This window comes from Saccopteryx bilineata, chromosome 2 (assembly GCF_036850765.1).
Source record: "Saccopteryx bilineata isolate mSacBil1 chromosome 2, mSacBil1_pri_phased_curated, whole genome shotgun sequence".
NCBI lineage: Eukaryota > Metazoa > Chordata > Mammalia > Chiroptera > Emballonuridae > Saccopteryx > Saccopteryx bilineata.
The window spans coordinates 26,257,137-26,271,982 of record NC_089491.1 but is presented as its reverse complement, the minus strand read 5'-3'; positions in this window follow the sequence as shown (position 1 = coordinate 26,271,982).

The following is a 14,846-nucleotide window of genomic DNA, read 5'->3' as shown; positions in this document are numbered from 1 at the left end:
CTGTGTGGGGATATGACAGACACTTGTGCCACTATGTCACATCATGTATGAAACCAACATAGCTTATCATTTTCCTCACTAAATGTGCCCCCCTTTCTCCAAGGATAGCACCATCCTCCACCCAGGGAACATGAACCAGAAACCTGGGAGCATACCTAAACTCATCGCTCAGCCTCTCCGCCTCCCAAACCCAAGGCTTACTGATCCTATCTTCCAAACCTTCATGACTTAGACCCATGCCCTCCCTGTCTACTATGGCTGTCTTGCTTCAGGCTCACGGCATCTTTTACCTGCCCTACTGCAGTTTTTCCTAAAAGCTCTTCTTTCCTCCAGGTTTGCCCTGCTCCAATTCATTCTCCACATAGCAGCCACAGTGATAGCCTTGAAAGGCAAGTCTGACCATGTCACTCTGCTACCTACCATCGCTCCACACTACCTGTGAGGTTGGAAGCTCTGTAACTTAGCATCTTACCTTATATGTATCCCTACTAGATTCTCCAGCCCTTAGCTTCTACCACCCTCCTTATTACAACAATGCTCAAGTAATACTAAACTCCTTAGAATAGCTTTCTCTACAATTTTTGCTATCTCACAATCATGTGCTGTTTTGCCTCATGGTCCTTTAGATAGAATATCTTGTCTTCTTTTAGAGCTCCTTCAAGCCTTTCTCAAGGTTACTTCCTTCAAGAACCCTTCAATGAACCTCCAGGCTCCTCCAACCGCACATGACCACCTCCATTCTGGAACCAGTTAATGAGAACTAACTTTCCTTCTGCACATGACTGAGATCCTTCATAGGGCAGAAAACTAAGCAGCCTGTGATATTGAAGAATATGGGCTCTGAGTTCAGAATTGCAGGTTTGGAGTCCTGACTCATTAGTTGAGTTAGTTTACAAACTGCCTAGACTATTTGAGCTCCAGTTTTTCTGTCTTTTCAGAGGTAATAATAACAGTAAACTCAATTAATAATTATCACAATTAAATGAACTGAGATGAAGAATTAGAAGGAGGTGGCTATGTGCAAATCTGGAGCCTGCACATTTAAGGGAGAGACTCTAGCAAGGACCAAGGCACAGCTGATGAAACACTGGGCACGAAATAACGTACAGTCAATGGTCCCATCCCTCCTCCAACATTCACCCGGCATATGCTTACAGTTTCCAAGAGAAAGCAGTGTAATTCCAAGAATTAACACATGGTGCTTTGCAGAATCTTATTAGCTAGAATCTGCTTCATTACTCCTGCCCCATTTGGATTCTTTCCAGACTGTACTACCACACTTAAACCTCGGGGAAGCTTTGAAGCCCTCAAACGTGGTGAAAGGGCCACACTGTCCGGGCCCCAAGGGATGCACATAAATGCTGAGTGCAGCATTCTCACCACAGAAGCTCCGTGGGAGCATTATCCAAAATGGCGTGCCTCTGGCCAGCCACTGCAAAGCGCATACATTCGGGGAATGCGAACTCCTTGTCAAACTTGACAGCAGGTTTACTTCAGCAGGAGATGCGTTTGCCAAATGAGCAGACTCAAAGATCGCATTGGTTTTTAAAATGATTTTTGCTTTATAGGAGAGGGATAAAATGATTTATGAGTTTGTCAGGGAACGGATGTTGCCTTTTGAAAAAAAAAAAATCCTCCCTTTTCCAAAGTGCCATGAATTGCAAATGAACCAACGGGTGATGTATATGTGTATGTGTGTTCGTGTGTACGCACACATGTATTTCAGTGCTGGTCCTCTCTCTTCTTTGCCTGTGGTTTGGAAGCCAGCTCTGCTCTGTGCCATCACTGACGCTGCGAGCAAATTGTAATTACAATGTTGAACAGTCATTTCCAAGACAAACCAAGTCTGTGTTCCATTAAAGTCATGGAATAGTTAAACATTTTTTTTTTATTCCCAACCATAATAAAAAACACGTTCCCATTCAATCTGATGCTCCAGAAGTCAGAGGATTCCACATGGTCCCTTCCATGATATTTGGAAATAGATTCTGATGGTGTTCCAGGCATATCGGCAGGAGGTCAGTTTAACTTACGGTGTATCGTGCTCACTGTGGTTTGGACAGCGGCTTCATGGAAGTCCTGAAATGGTAATCGATTTCCTCCCTGGGATGCTGAGCGCGTCTGCCAGCTGCTCAGCATATCTCCTTGGTGTGGAATCACAGAAATGGGAGCTACACCTCCTACGGAACTAGACATGAAAGGATGCTGCTCTTTGGGAGTCGTCTCAAAAGGAAAAGAAAATATTGCCTGAGTTTTTCCTTTCATCAGTTTGCAGGAATCATCTAATGATTTCTGCAAAAGTGTCTTTGAAAGGAAATCTTTCTAATTCACCAGTTATTGAATCCCAATGCTCTTAATTTATGTGTATTCAGGGTGCACTTTAATAGGAAAAATAACTCTTTAAAGAGTATTTGGATTAAAAAAAATGTTCCAACACACACTAGCAACCGTGTACCTCCTATAGCAAGTCTAACTTACATGCACTTTCCGCATTCTCTACATTCTGCAACCCCACTGAGAACTGCCAATTTAAAACTTCAATTAAAAAAAACACTCATTGTTCAGCCAGTTTATCACTAAGCAGACCCATGTTATACAGCTAGAGTGGGAGATCCTGCTCTGTTTTGGCTTCTAAAGAGTTCTCTAATTTTCCAATAAGCTCACCTGTGCATTTATATAGTGGGTTTTGTCTGAGAGCACCTCACATAAACATAAACATTTTATATTGAGACCCACAAAAATGTGTAATTCATGAAACAATACTTACCCTTACTACCTAGAGAACACTCTAAACACTTTCTTTCCTATGCCATCCCATCCCATCCCAACCCATCCCCATCCCAACCCATCCCATCCCAACCCATCCCAACCAATCCCATCCCAACCCATCCCAACCCATCCCATCCATCCCAACCCATCCTATCCCATCACAACCCATCCCATCCCATCCCAACCCAACCCATCCCAACCCATCTGATCCCAACCTATCCTATCCCATCATAACCCATCCTATCCCATCCCATCCCAACTTATCCCATCCCATCCCATCATCCCATCCCATCCCAACCCATCCCATCCTAACCCATCCTATCCCGTCACAACCCATCCCATCCCACCCCATCCCATCCCATCTCAACCCATCCTATCCATCACAACCCATCCCATCCCAACCCATCCCATCCCATCCCAACCCATCCTATCCCATCCCAACCCATCCCATCCCATCCCAACCCATCTATCCCATCCCAACCCATCCATCCCATCCCATCCCAACCCATCCTATCCCATCCCAACCCATCCCATCCCAACCCATCCCATCCTATCCCAACCCATCCTATCCCATCACAACCCATCCCATCCCATCCCAACCCATCCCATCCCATCCCAACCCATCCATCCCATCCCATCCCAACCCATCCTATCCCATCCCATCCTATCCCGTCACAACCCATCCCATCCCAACCCATCCTATCCCATCACAACCCATTCTATCCTATCCCGTCACAACCCATCCCATCCCAACCCATCTCATCCCAACCCATCCTATCCCATCCCATCCCATCCCATCCCAACCCATCCTATCCCATCCCAACCGATCCCATCCCAACCCATCCCATCCCATCCTATCCCATCCCATCCCAACCCATCCTATCCATCCCATCCTATCCCGTCACAACCCATCCCATCCCAACCCATCCCATCCCAACCCATCACATCCCAACCCATCCTATCCCATCACAACCCATCCCATCCCAACCCATCCTATCCCATCACAACCCATCCCATCCCATCCCATCCTATCCCGTCACAACCCATCCCATCCCATCCCATCCTATCCCATCACAACCGATCCCATCCCAACCCATCCTATCCCATCCCAACCCATCCCATCCCAACCCAACCCATCCCATCCCATCCCATCCTATCCCATCACAACCGATCCCATCCCAACCCATCCTATCCCATCACAACCCATCCCATCCCATCCCATCCATCCTATCCCATCCCAACCCATCCCATCCCATCCCATCCCATCCCATCCCATCCTATCCCATCCCAACCCATCCCATCCCAACCCATCCCATCCCATCCCATCCTATCCCATCCTATCCCATCCCATCCTATCCCATCACAACCCATCCCATCCCAACCCATCACATCCCAACCCATCCTATCCCATCACAACCCATCCCATCCCAACCCAACCCATCCCATCCCATCCATCCTATCCATCCCATCCCATCCCAACCCATCCCATCCCATCCCATCCCAACCCATCCTATCCCATCACAACCCATCCCATCCCAACCCATCCTATCCCATCACAACCCATCCCATCCCAACCTATCCCATCCCATCTCATCACAACCCATCCCATTCCATTTTTGAAATGCTAATCACAACCCACTAAGTTGATGAGACAGGGACTTCAGTTTTCAAACCACTAATTGATCAATTTAAAGAAATGCTTCTCCCCCTTCCCTTCCTTCTCCTTCTTCAGTTTTTTACTCAGAAGTTTTATGGATTTTGTAACATAAGGAGCTTCGGGATATCTAAGTTATCAAGCTGACTTAACATTTACAAGTCTCTCTATCCCCATCTCTAAACTGAGGATGAAGATAAACAGCACTGATTAGCAGGATCATTGCCGAGGTTAACTGAGATCATGCACATGAAGCACTTAGCCCATTCCCTAGCACACAGAATGTTCCCAATGAATGCTAATGAGTCCCTATGGCAGACCTCTAATCTCATCCTTTTTGCTCCAAAACGATATCTCTAGATCTGATCAAAAGAGAAAAATTAGTAGAACATATTTTCTAGTTCTCCAATTGATACTTTATAATGATTATTGTCAATATTCTTAACTATTTTGTACTCCGTGTGGGAAATGCACCTATTATTGTTAGAAACCACTGAGCTCCCTTCACTGTTCTAAATAATGTCTGTCACATATTTCCATGGGATAATTATATTACACAGTATGGCCTGAGAGATGTTTGACTAGTTATTTACTAAAGTGTTCTAATAAATATCTAAAAATTGCTGGGTGGGACTTGGCAGAATATTCCAAAGCTTCTCTTTTGTCACTATCTGTCCCCTTCTTTCTGACTTCCATTCCCATCATGACTTCTCTAGCTACTGCTTCCTCCTACCTTCTTTTCTAAGAATGTGATGAAACGGTCCCAACCCCTACAGTTCCTTCTTACATCTTTGAAACTCCAAGATTATTTCATTGGCAACTCAGTTTCTGCTGGATCTACAAACGGATAGAGGATGGTGGCTGGGTGTGAAGGATGCTTTCATTCCAGTCTTTGGATGGTTTTCCCCTAATTTCCTGATGTTGAATACAACATGTAACTGCAGAGGACTTCTCTCTGCAAACCACCATGTCTAGCTGACACAAGCCTTGGATAATGTTCCTTTAATATGGTTTATTATTCCTTAAGAAATTATAATCTTGGCCTTAGGGTCCTCAAGGGTCAACTACCCCTTTCCTTCTCTGAGCTTCGCGGGAAGAGCAGTGATGTCAATGAACATGACTTTCTCTGCCATGCAGATAAATGACATCATACCCAAACAATCTCCCTGTGGCTCCTTGATTCCAGCTGGAAGGGCTGATTTTCTTATCATGACTCCCCAGGCATTTTATGATTTGGCTTCTGCCTCGCTTTCACTCCGTATCTTCTGCCATGGTTGATCTCCTCACACACCACTCATTCTTTGTTTCCCTGTCTATCTCTGACATAAGGAATGATTTACCATTTCCCCAGTTTCCTAGAATTTCTGGTCCCTGTGCCCTTGTTGAGGCAGCCCTCTTGCATGGAAAACTTTCCACCCCACTCTACCCACTTTGTCTTATTATTGTTTATTCATTCCTTAAAATTCAGCCCACATCTTCCCTCTTCCCCACCTGTGTTGGGTCTCCCACGCCATGCCATGCACCTTCCGGTACTATAGCATTTATCACATTGTATAATAACGAGCCTTTTCTCCCAATACCATAAGCTCTTTTTCATTTCTAAAGTCGCAGAAATTAAAAATGGGTATTTAGTGCATATTGGTTGGGCATTGAGTTACCTTGTTCATTAATCTCAAGTACAGCCTCGTGTTGCTTCCAAGGCCAACTCACTTGAATTCTCTAGACCCACAGAGGTGAAAAGGATGTCCCTTTCCTCCACCCCATAAAACTCTCTTGGTCTGACTTTGCCTAACAGTCTCCTGTCCCATCAGGAGAGAATTCCTTCAGTGACATTCTGGGTTGCTTCAGTGTGATGAGAATTTGAATGGACATGCTTGTACGTGTGTATGTGTGTGTCTCCGTGGTTATGTGTTTGAAGTTGCAGCTTGAATTAGTCAGAATCTCATCTTCTATTTGCTTTAGATGCCTCAGTGTGAGCCCATGTCCAACAAGTCAGCTTATCACCTCCTGAATTATTTATCGACATTTGAGGCAAAGGAATGTGGTCCAGATGGGGATTTCTATCTAATGCAGAAAGTGCTTCCTTACAAACTAGATCAGAGTTCTAAAACTGTAACCTGTGGATGGTGCAAAATTCTTTAGCAGTCAGAAGGCTGGTTCATCACCAGTTATTGAGTATGGTCAGATTTACAGACCAACCATTGGGTGTGCAGCAAGGATGGTCAGACATGGGTCTTGCCATCAAAGAGCTCAAAGTCTGTTGAAGTGAAGACCAGTAAACAGATCATTAGGATGCAGTACAACAGACATACATATAAAAGTAGGGAAGACAAAATAGTCAATAACAAATGTATAACAAGAACTGATGTAGGGATAATAGAATTCACCAGGTCAATAAAAAAGTACATACTATTCCAGATAAATCATATGAAAAGTGATTTGGGAATACTCAAAGTTGATGAGGGATCCAGACTTTTGTCCCTATTGGTTTGACTGTCACTTGAAGCCGGACTTCTTGGCACATGCTGGGGAGTCAGAAAGGCCAGCTGAGCAGGTCGTAAAGGAGGTCAGCATGAAGGCACGAGTACCCAGAGATGAGACTGCCGCGTGGGAGATTTCCTTGTTCACACTACAGGCTGCATGTTGAAGGAGGGTGAAGGGAGCCAGGCAAAATTCAACCTCAGTATTTTGGAGCAGTAGCTAGAAACCATTCCTTATATCCCCCAATCTTCCTACTTTTGCCAAAGGAAAAGTGGCAAATAGGGTGGTGAAGATTTAAACAAGATGGCTTCCAAAGTTGCTGCCATGTAGTAACTATAGTGAGACTCCTGTCTGACATCAGGACCTATTTTGTGGTAATTAAGGGGAAATTTTCAAAAGCTGAGAAATCAAGATGGGATGACCTATGCTCTTGATTGACCTGAATCTGTCTAGCAATTGTCCTAAAATTATCATTGATCATACTGTTATCTCTTGAAGAATCCCTCAACCTAGCTCAGTACAGCTTGGTCCCTAGGCCCTTTCTGGTTCTTTTCTTTCTTTGACATGTGGCCTTTACTTGTGATAATTTATATGACAACTTTTACATTGAGTTACAGATTTTCTGAGCTTGGTGCAACCCCTCACTGCACACACGTGGGATCTTATACCCAAAGAAAGTTAGTGAAGAAGGACTTCACTATGACCACACAGTCCCCCTAATTCCAATGCCTTGTCTCTTGATGCTTGCTAAGCTTTCATTTTAGGAGATCTAGTCTACCACCTTTAACATCCCTGTCTCCAAGATGGCAGAACAGAGGCTGGTAGAAGGCCTAATACCTTACCAATGATTACAGATTCTAAATAAATAAAAGGAACCATTTAAGTCATAAATGTTCAATTCTATTTTTTTTTCTCTGCTGTCATATTGGGAAAACGAATCAATGCTAAGAATTACTCACGTCTGCTGAGGGAAACTCATGTCTCAAGTACCCTGAAGTGTCCTTAGATGTTTAAGAGGATGTGTTAATGTGTCCTCAAGACATAATTTATAGCAAACTTTCTCCTCAAGAAAATAGGCACAGATCCACGGGCTTCTTTGTCTTGTCCGTTCTTCAGGGGGTTTTGCGAGGCTGGAGAACCTCAGAGGAGTGCAGTACTTGAACTGCTGCAGTGACTTACACTGCTTGAGTTGCAGCCAGTACCTGGATTTTCCACATAACTGAGAGAACTTCTCAAGTGTTTATGATATTTTGACAGTAGCTGGACTGAAATAATTCAAAGGCAAGTCATACGTTTGCTCCTCTAATGGGCATACACCATGGAGACCATGGAGCAAGGAGGTTCAATCCAGCATTAAATGGCTGCAGTATATGGTTTAGATGTCTTTATTGACAGAGTCACATGCATGGCAGGGCCTTAAGAGAGTCTCACCTGAATGGTGACAGGCCATAGGAAAGCAGAAGCTATCACTGATCAACTCTGGGCACCAGTGAACTATTGAATGCCATACCTGAATAGAAGGAACTTAGAAGTTCACCTAATTCTCAACTCATTTTAACATTGCAGGAAACTAAGGGCTGAAGAGAGTCTTCTCATAGGTTATAAAGAGCAGATAGGATTTAGACTTCCTCTGACCCAGATTTGGAGCATCTCTGGTTCAAGTACCTGGACAGGCTACACAGAGTCTCAGTTATAAAGAAGCAACTGAGGCAATAATCTGACAAATTGTGACGCCACAAGGTTTGCAAACAGTTCTCCTGGCTCGGGCATGCAAACAGTCTTGACTGGCTACCTCAACAGCCCACTTCTTCCTGCCTAACAAAGCTCTGATCTTATTCATGTGGTCATGTGCACAGGGCCAAATAATCGATCACAGCTGACGTGAATCAGCCATGACCATCCCATTTCCTCTCATCAGTGATTTACTCAGAGTCAGGCAGACAACCCAGTTGTAGCCTATGAGACATATGGGGCAGTCACTGGGGCGTTCATGATGCTCAGGGCTGTGGCAGCCACCTTGTGACCACAAGGGGGGACATGCATACAAACTAAAGATGGAAGAAACAAAGGACTGAAGGATCTAGGGTCTTCGATGACACAGTTCAGCCAGCAACCAAACCTGGGCAGCCTCAGACAGCATGCTAATCCAACAGCACATGGCCTCACCGTTGATGCCATTCATGCTGTTACTTGCAGCTGCCCTTATTTTAAAGATGTATTAAGAAAATTTTCAATTATAGTTGAAATTTTGAAAAATAATGTATTTATCAATGGGTCAGTACACTCTTCAAAAGCAGAGATCTCTAGGTCATCCCTCCTTTGTCCTCAGGGCCCAGAGCAGAGGGTCCTCCATCGAGAGCATGCCCAGCAAACGGAGGAAGCATGTATGCACACATATATACCCACCTAGACAAGTGAATTGCTGGGTCAAGTTTGGACGGGCGTGGATAAGCTTGAAAATTAGCATTTATTGACAACTAAACACGAGCTAGCCCAAGTTCTGGTGGCTTTTCCAAACCTTGAGATACCAAAGGAAGGATGGCGTGAGCTGTCTGCCCTGAGCACAGGCAATGTGGGGGCACCTTGTGCGTAGAGGGTTTCAAGACAATGTTGAAAATGGGCTGAGACGTCTGTCTGTTCTTTATTATCACCATGAGCCAGAAATCCTAAACAATGTCTGAGATAAAGCACCTCCTCCCTGTGAAAAATCTTTTGTTGGGCTAAATTCTAAACAATCGCTGTTGCTACTGCTGAGTTTTAATAATATAAATGTAAGCTTTAAATTAACACTTTTGGTTACTTATCCTGGAGTGAGCACTGTGCAGCCTATGCTGAACTTAATTCAGAGAACTTGCAGTTATGCAGACAGCCCCCAATGTGCCCAACGTCAGCTACGGTCAGGCATGCCGAGACGGATCGTCCTAGCTCATGCCAAGCGAAGCTCACATCCCTAGCACTACGGTATTACCTATCCCTATGTTGAAGTGGGTGGTTTTGAATGAATATCAACAGCATAGTGATTGAAAAAGATGAAGAAACAGAGCTTCTGACATTCTGGGTGACCACTTGAAGAAGTAATGTGCATTTAAAATTTTTGGTAAAAATGTGAACTTTGTACAGTTTATCTTAACATAATAAAATGTGAATTTTGTTTAAAAAATGTAAAGCAGAGTGAAGGGATAGGATGTTATGTTTTTGGCTGGTCAATGAAAATTTTAGCTCATCAATGAAATATTATTCTGAATTTAAACTGTTTTGGTGTGAATATTTAGATGAAGTTATTAATTAGATGCCAAAAAACATTATTTACAAACAGCCAGAATCAGCCTAATCAATCAGTGTACCTTAAAACACCATGCTTTGAAATTAATCCTTAGCCCTGGCAGGGTGGTTCAGTGAATAGAGCATCATCCCTACGTGTTGTGGGTTCTGTCCCCAGTCAGGGAACATGTGAAGCAACCAATGAGTGCACCACTAAATGGAACAGCTAAGTGAAACAAAGAGTTAATGCTTCTCTCTCTCTCTCTCTCTCTCTCTCTCTCTCTCTCAAATCAATGGAAAAACTAAAAAAAATAATAATAATCCTTGAAGTTGGGCACATTTGGAGATTATGGAAAAAGTCATAAACTATACAAAAACATGATGTAAAGAAGTGGTTATTTTGTGTAAGAAAATGATTCAAATGTAGAAGGAAAATGCAGAAGAAGCAATAAAAGATGCTGGTCTTACATCGTTAGCAGCTATCAAATGGACAAAAGCGTGTCTGACTGCCCCTTTCATTGTCTCAAGGAACTGAAATCTTGTCCTAAAGCAACTGATCGAGTAATTTCAACATCACTTATCATAAAGCCATTTTCCCTGATTTTTGCAGTAGATTTTACAAAATACAATAGACATTTTAAAATAAATTTTCTGAAGTTACTTCAGTGGAATTTTTTTTTTTTAATTTCAGAGATATTTGAAAGCTGGTAGAATTGATACCAAAGAAACAAAGACCTGGCTAGGATAAGAATTTCTGAAATTTATTGTAAAATGGGATGTTTATGAATGTGTCAAACTTATTCTATGTAAAATATTTTTCTTAAATATTTGTGTATCTCTTGAGTCTTGTGAAAGAAAAAGTTTGAATTAAAATGAATTAAAATTTTTTTTGATCAACTATTTGAGAAGACAGATTGATAAGTCTGTCTGTTGAACATAAACAGACAAAGAGGACCACACTGAACAAATTAGTGGACATGTGGTACAAAACAGAAACCTGGAATGCTATATATATTTTTTAATAATTTTATTTTTTTAATGGGGTGACATCAATAAATCAGGATACATATATTCAAAGATAACAAGTCCAGGTTATCTTGTCGTTCAATTATGTTGCATACCCACCACCCAAAGTCAGATTGGCCTCTGTCACCTTGTATCTTGTTTTCTTTGTGCCCCTCCCCACCCCCTTTCCCTCTCCCATTCCCCCCTCCCCCCCCGTAACCACCAAACTCTTATCAATGTCTCTTAGTTTCACTTTTATGTCCCACCTACGTATGGAATAATACAGTTCCTGGTTTTTTCTGATTTACTTATTACGCTTCGTATCATGTTATCAAGATCCCACCATTTTGCTGTAAATGATCCGATGTCATCATTTCTTATGGCTGAGTAGTATTCCATAGTGTATATGTGCCACATCTTCTTTATCCAGTCATCTATTGATGGGCTTTTTGGTTGTTTCCATGTCCTGGCTACTGTGAACAATGCTGCAATAAACATGGGGCTGCATGTGTCTTTACGTATCAATGTTTCTGAGTTTTTGGGATATATACCCAGTAGAGGGATTGCTGGGTCATAAGGTAGTTCTATTTTCAGTTTTTTGAGGAACCACCATACTTTCTTCCATAATGGTTGTACTACTTTATATTCCCATCAACAGTGGATGAGGGTTCCTTTTTCTCCACAGCCTCTCCAACATTTACTATTACCTGTCTTGCTAATAACAGCTAATCGAACAGGTGTGAGGTGGTATCTCATTGCCGTTTTGATTTGCATTTCTCTAATAGCTAAAGAAGATGAGCATCTTTTCATATATCTCTTGACCATTTGTATTTCTTCCTGGGAGAAGTGTCTATTCATATCCTCTTCCCATTTTTTATTGGATTGTTTGTTGTTTGTTGTTGAGTTTTATGAGTTCTTTGTATATTTTGGATATTAGGCCCTTATCTGAGCTGTTGTTTGAAAATATCATTTCCCATTTAGTTGGCTTTCTGTTTATTTTGTTATCAGTTTCTCTTGCTGAGCAAAAACTTCTTAGTCTGATGTAGTCCCATTCATTAATTTTTGCCTTCACTTCTCTTGCCTGTGGAGTCAAATTCATAAAATGCTCTTTAAAACCCAGGTCCATGAGTTGAGTACCTATGTTTTCTTCTATGTACTTAATTGTTTCGGGTCTTATGTTTAGATCTTTGATCCATTTTGAGTTAATTTTTGTACAGAGGGAGAGACTGTAGTCCAGTTTCATTCTTTTGCATGTGGCTTTCCAGTTTCCCCAGCACCATTTATTGAAGAGGCTTTCTTTTCTCCATTGTGTGTTGTTGGCCCCCTTTATCAAAAATTATTTGACTATATATATGTGGTTTTATTTCTGGACTTTCTATTCTGTTCCATTGGTCTGAGTGTCTATTTTTCTGCCAGTACCATGCTGTTTTGATTGTCGTGGCCCTATAATAGAGTTTGAAGTCAGGTATTGTAATGCCCCCAGCTTCATTCTTTTTCTTTAGGATTGCTTTGGCTATTCGGGTTTTTTATAGTTCCATATAAATCTGATGATTTTTTGCTCTATTTCTTTAAAAAACGTCATTGGAAGTTTGATGGGAATTGCATTAAATTTGTATATTGCTTTGGATAATATAGCCATCTTGATTATATTTATTCTTCCTAGCAAAGAACAAGGTATATTCTTCTATCTCATTATATCTTTTTCGATTTCCCTTAACAATGGTTTATAGTTTTCATTATATAAGTCCTTTACATTCTTTGTTATGTTTATTCCTAAGTATTTTATTTTTTTGTTGCAATCGTGAAGGGGATTATTCTTTTGAGTTCCTTCTCAGTTGTTTCATTGTTGGCATATAGAAAGGCTATTGACTTCTGTATGTTAATTTTGTATCCTGCGACCTTACTGTATTGGCTTATTGTTTCTAGTAGTCTTTTAGTGGATTCTTTGGGGTTTTCGATGTATAGGATCATATCATCTGCAAAAAGGGATACCTTTACTTCTTCTTTTCCAATATGGATGCCTTTTATTTCTTTGTCTTGTCTGATTGCTCTGGCTAGAACCTCTAGTACCACATTAAATAAGAGTGGAGAGAGTGGACAACCCTGTCTTGTTCCTGATTTAAGGGGGAAAGCCTTCAGTTTAGTGCCATTTAATATGATGTTAGCTGATGGTTTATCATATATGGCCTTTATCATGTTGAAATATTTTCCTTCTATACCCATTTTGTTGAGAGTCTTAAACATAAAATTGTGTTGTATTTTATCGAAAGCCTTTTCTGCGTCTATTGATAAGATCATGTGGTTTTTGTTCTTTGTTTTGTTGATATGGTGTTTTACATTAACCGTTTTACGTATGTTGAACCATCCTTGAGATTCTGGGATGAATCCCACTTGATCATGATGTATTATTTTTTTAATATGTTGTTGTATTCGATTTGCTAGTATTTTGTTTAGTATTTTAGCATCTGTATTCATTAGAGATATTGGTCTGTAGTTTTCTTTTTTTGTGCCATCCTTGCCTGGTTTTGGTATGAGGGTTATGTTGGCCTCATAAAATGTGTTTGGAAGTATTGCTTCTTCTTCAATTTTTTGGAAGACTTTGAGTAGAATAGGAACCAAGTCTTCTTTGAATGTTTGATAAAATTCGCTGGTATAGCCGTCAGGGCCTGGACTTTTATTTTTGGGGAGGTTTTTAATGGTTTTTTCTATTTCTTCTCTACTGATAGGTCTGTTTAGGCTTTCTGCTTCTTCTTGACTCAGTCTAGGAAAGTTGTATTTTTCTAGGAATTTATCCATTTCTTCTAGGTTGTTGAATTTAGTGGCATAAAGTTTTTCATAGTATTCTACAATAATTCTTTGTATATCTACGGTGTCCGTGGTGATTTCTCCTCTTTCATTTTGGATTTTGTTTATATGAGTTCTTTCTCTTTTTTCCTTGGTAAGTCTTGCCAAGGGTTTGTCAATTTTGTTGATCTTTTCAAAGAACCAGCTCCTTGTTCTATTAATTTTTTCTATAGTTTTTCTGTTCTCTAATTCATTTATTTCTGCTCTGATTTTTATTATCTCCTTTCTTCGGCTGGTTTTGGGTTGTCTTTGTTCTTCTTTTTCTAGTTCCTTAAGGTGGGAAGTTAAGTGGTTCACTTGGGCTCTCTCTTGTTTGTTTATATATGCCTGAAGTGATATGAACTTCCCTCTTATCACTGCTTTTGCTGCATCCCATAGATTCTGATATGTCGTATTGTCATTTTCATTAGTCTGTACATATCTTTTGATCTCTGCACTTATTTCTTCTTTGACCCATTCATTTTTTAAAAGTATGTTGTTTAGTTTCCACATTTTTGTGGGATTTTTTTCCTCTTTTTTGCAGTTGAATTCTAGTTTCAAGGCTTTATGATCAGAAAATATGCTTGGTACAACTTCAATTTTTCTGAATTTGCTGATGTTGTTTTTGTGGCCCAACATATGGTCAATTCTTGAGAAAGATCCATGTACACTGGAGAAAAATGTATATTCAGTCACTTTGGGATGAAATGTCCTATAGATGTCTATCATATCCAGGTGCTCTAGTGTTTTGTTTAAGGCCACTATGTCTTTATTGATTCTCTGTTTGGATGACCGATCTAGAGCCATCAGTGGTGTATTGAGGTCTCCAAGTATGATTGTGTTTTTGTCAGTT